Source organism: Asparagus officinalis, chromosome 8 (assembly GCF_001876935.1).
Source record: "Asparagus officinalis chromosome 8, Aspof.V1, whole genome shotgun sequence".
NCBI lineage: Eukaryota > Viridiplantae > Streptophyta > Magnoliopsida > Asparagales > Asparagaceae > Asparagus > Asparagus officinalis.
The window spans coordinates 13,248,781-13,253,877 of record NC_033801.1 but is presented as its reverse complement, the minus strand read 5'-3'; positions in this window follow the sequence as shown (position 1 = coordinate 13,253,877).

Sequence of the window (5,097 nt, the reverse complement as noted above, 5' to 3'; positions counted from 1 at the left end):
TGTTAGAATTAAACCCAGTTAGACTGTTCCAATTATATGTTGGTTATCTTTTTTTGCGAATGGGTAACAGACTGATTCACAATTCATCTTTAAAAAACACCAAAAACAAAAACGCTGGTTATTTTAATTGATTTTCGATAGAGAAAAAGGTAGCACTATAGAACTTCCAGTCTATTTAATGCCTTTTTAAAATAGTTTGCATCTTTTTGTTTGCCCAAATGCATTATATACACACAACCATATATAACTCATCTCCACACTTTGTTTATACTATCTGCAATATTATTGTTAATTTGTTGGTAATCACATCGTTTACTAGGTAGCAGCTGAGACTCCAATATTTTACTTCTCGCGTTGTCTAAAAGTCTCATTTATCTATGGAAGCCTCCCTTTGCCTTCTCAATTCAGTTCAATCAAATTCAATCACAAGAAATCGGAAAGAATGGGATCCTATACTCCCTTATCCATAAAACTTCAGAAGATCGACTTCTCCGGCATCGACACCTGTAATCTGGGGACCGGAGCGTGGTCCGGGAACAAATGACGGAGGCCTTGGCAACTTACGGATGCTTTGAGGCAGTGTATCCTAAGGTCGGTATTGAGCTCCGTAGCTTGATTTTGGATACTTTGATTAAGGATTTGTTTGCACTTCCTTTAGAGACTAAGCTCAAGAATTCCTCGGATATGCCTTTTCATGGTTATCTTGGTCAAATGCCTGAGTTTGTGTACGAGAGCCTTGCAGTTATGAATGCGGAGGATCCTCATGGAGCTCAGGCTTTCACTAGCTAGCTTAATGTACATAAACTTTAGGTAACTTTTTTTGAGGGGGTTGGTATAAATATAATGCACATAAACTTGGGTTTATTGTATTTTAATACTGATTAGGATATTCAAGCTATGTAGAATGTGATGAATTTAATCAGGAATTAGGGGCAAATACCTAATATCTTAAGTTTTATTGTTAAGATTGGTTTCTAACTTCTATTTAAGCCCCCACTAACTCCTAATTGGGCCTAATTTCTGCCTAGTTGCCCGACAACTCGTAGAAGATCAAAGGTTGAATGATAACCTTATAATAGGAGTAAGGGTACTTGATACCTAATAACTTAAGCTTTTATATTAAAATCGATTCTCAACTATATTTAAGGGTGATTAACTACATATTGGATCCACTTTCTCTCCCAAAGAATGCCCTAAAGTTGCATGATTTTTAAGGTACCCTAAAGTTTTAACTTGCCTAAATACTACCGTAACTTTCACCCTTCTACTCTACTACTCTTTGTTACATCTCCTTAAATTTGTCCCAAAAACTTCCTTTCTTTTTAATTCCTCCTTTTATTAGTTTCAGTTTTCCTTTTCAATTTTTATTGTGAATATTATTAATAGTTGTTAAGTGTATTATGTATGTTCGCATTTACAGCGAGAGAGTTCAATCTTAATTTCTCAAAACAGTTAGCGGAGCTGGAGCAAACGGTGATAAAGATGGCGTTTGAGGGGTTTGAACGTAGAAAAACACTCACCAAGATAAGAATTCCCTCAGCATTGTTTGTCAGAGCCAAGTTGATGGGCTTGAGATAGAGACCGAAGGATAGGGAATGGTATCCTGGCGTGCCTTCGCTTGATTCTATCGTTGTTGTCGCTGGGTATGGTTCTTTTGTGCATTTTTGTAGCATCGAACTTTGGAACTTATTATCCGTGCAGTTTGATTTCTTATTTTTATTCTAAATATATTTACTAATTTTCTAGCATTATTAATATATGTTTCTAGAGGCTAAGTATCAGAAACTCCGTTTAACTGTTGACGATTATTAGATAATCCTCCATAAATTCAAAAATATCAGAATACCCCCATTAAATTAGGGGCTATGAATAAACCCCTTTTTAACTTTAAGATTTTATATAAAAAGATCAGATCAATAGTGTTGACTCAATTTTCACTTGCAAATGGCTTACCTTTCATAATTTTACCCACACATAGGAAAATTGTGCCCATTAACACTGCTAACGAGGGTTTCCTAAAAAGAAAAATCTTAAAGTTAATGGAGATTTTATGACAATCCTTAGCTTAATGTGTGTTTTTTGGTATATGCAATAGTGGATCCAGGATTCTTGGAAAATCGTATCACTACGTAATTAATGTTTAAAAATTACAATTATTCCTAACGAGATTTCATACTTTGAAGCGATACATAATCGCATCGTTCTTAACATTATCAAATACATTTTCTCAATATACTGCAAGAGCACAACTGTCTGAATATAGTTCGAACCGGTTTCAAGTGCAAACTATATCATGTATCAAGCTAATTATTTGATCTTTAACCATGTTATACAGATGACCAAATTTTTGAAAAGGAATGACATGTTTGCAAATACTTCAATAAATTTGAACAGTCAAGGTAGTGATGAGATCTTAGTGGAGGAGACTATTTACTATCATAGAGCGGCCGCTGTGTTTAGAATGTATAACTTAAAAACACTGCTTGATGTCCCGTAGGATGAAATTACAATTTCGCTCTTTTTATTCTTTCACTTCAGATGTTAGATATATTGAGTAACAATTAATGTCAATTAATGTATTTGATAATGAACTGAGTATAACAGGCATGTACCAACGGCGGTGTGTACGTACGCCCCATTGCACCGTATATTGGTTGGCGACAACATGACGAGGTACTCTATAATCCTCTTCTCTATTCCCAAGAACGGCGTGAAGCCCCGCCGGAGCTCATCGACGCGGACCAACCTAGACGTCGGAGCTCATCGACGGCGGATCTCCAGTGATCGACCGCGAGGCAGGCGTGGTCGACCGGAAACATGCACAAAAGCATGGGTGGTTTCGGTCGACCGCCAAACCCTGTAGTGGATTTTAGTTTCTGTCGATTGGTTGCGGTCGACTGTGGCGGTCGACCGCGAGACCCTGTAATGTTTCCTGGGTTCTGTCGTTGGTTTCGGTCGACCGCCGCGGTCGACTGCGTGTCGTGTTGGGCCTTAGGCCTTGTTTCCTATTTGTTTTAGGATTATGTTTTGATATATATTGAAACATGATTTTCTAGGGTTCCAGAGGAGAGAATAGAGAGACTTTTGAGCATATTGAGAGGGAGAATTTGTGAGCAATGTGAGAGATCTTTTGGTTGGGTATTTGAGAGATTTGTAACATTTTGTACTCTCCTTTGATTTAGTGGAATCTCCCTATTCTCTCCTCGTGGACGTAGGCAAATTGCCGAACCACGTATATCTCCGTGTTTACGATTGGTTTGTCGTATTTTGGATTGGACTGCTCCTGTGTTTGGTTTGGTTATGTTCTCTCGTCCTCACGAACTCGTTCGGTGTGCGAGCAAGCTTCCACAAAGGCGCACAACAATTGAAGAATACAGGTTTGGATCTCTAGCGTCGACCGTGTTTGAGTCAGAAATTGTTGTTTTCATTGTCATCGAATCTTTTACAACTTCAGTCGATACAATAAACTCAAATAAAAATGTTAATCTTTTTATAAGACCTCCTTAAATAATAAAAATAAAAGATTATAATTTCTTCAAACAACACACAATAGATGTTTATCGCCTATTGTTTGCGTGGGAACTTCGCCTGTGCCGGGGACGTTGATATCCGTGGACCGTCGCGGATCAGATCCGGTTAACAGATTGATAATCAAAGCTCCTACTTCACGAAGGAAGTATTCGCAGAAGTGATAATCCCGACTAAGCGAGATCACGACTCTTCTCGGGATTAAGACCAAGCTTAAATCCGGAGGAATGGGGGGAAATAGGTCTCTGATCTCTCGAACTCTCTTTTTTTGTTGAGGAACCTCGTCAAGATCTGCCAACCCTCTGAAATTCGTGCTCCACTCTCTAATTTGGCAGCACTTCGCCCTCTTGATCTGCAGCCTTTGTGAAATGAGCCCCTAGGCCTGTATATATAGGCTTCGGTTGGGGGTTTTCGGATAACAACGATGGATTTGGTCTTATCCTTAGTTGACAACCGTGTAACCACATTTAGAGATAACATCTAGGCAGTTAGGAACCTCTGGAATAGAATAAATCCCTGTTAGGGTTCTGGTTTTGAACCTACACTCTTGTTTTGTTTTGATGAATTTATAAACAATTTATAACTAATTTTGTTTTCTAGTGATTGTGACTTATTACAGGTTTATATCAGAGTTAAAGATCCATATCAACTATGTTTACAATCATTTAGGTATTATTGTATATATCGTATGTTATTCTCTAAGCTCAATATATATTTATACACACACTTAACATCATGTTTACATTGTATTGTTTTACAAAAGTTATGCAATACACCTCTTTATCAAAATCAAATGTATATATTTACATATTTACACTTATATGTGCACATTTGCTAAAACGATGATATTTTACAAATGGAAAATGTAATTTCCAAAATTTCTTCACAAATATGTTTAATATCATGTTTATAAACTATTCCTAAAGTTTCACATTTTTTAGAATTTATTTGATATTTTTAACAAGGTTCAAAGTTAAAAATTTTCTGTGTACATGTTTATGAGTCGACTCATGAACAGTATTGAGTCGACTCACAAACTGCTGCATAGTTTAAATTTTGTTTCTGGTGAGTCGACTCACAAACATCATGAGTTGACCCATCAGGTTGAGTCGACTCATGCCTGTCATAAGTCAACTTACAAACTGTGCTGGAAAATAAGTTTTGTTTCTGCTGAGTCAACCCATGACTTCATGAGTCGACCCATGCATGATGAGTCGACTCATGAATTGAGTCGGCCCATAAGTTGATTTTTAGCCTATAACGGCTACTTATGAGTCGACTCATGAATAGTACTGAGTCGACTCATAACAATGTAATGGCTACTTTTAGTTTTTGTCTTCTTCTGGCTTTTTAGTCTTTATACATGGGTTCTTGCTGACGTTTTGGGATGTTATAAACACCCCAGTGTATTTAACATTCTGACTAACCAAGAGATTTGTTTAATTAAGTTTACAAGTGTTTAAGAGGTGTTTAAAGCCTTGTTTTAAGCTTTGTTTCAAAAGAAAAGTTTTACACAAAGAAGAAGCTTTCAATTTCAATTGAGGAATTCGTCCTCATCATCATTACTTC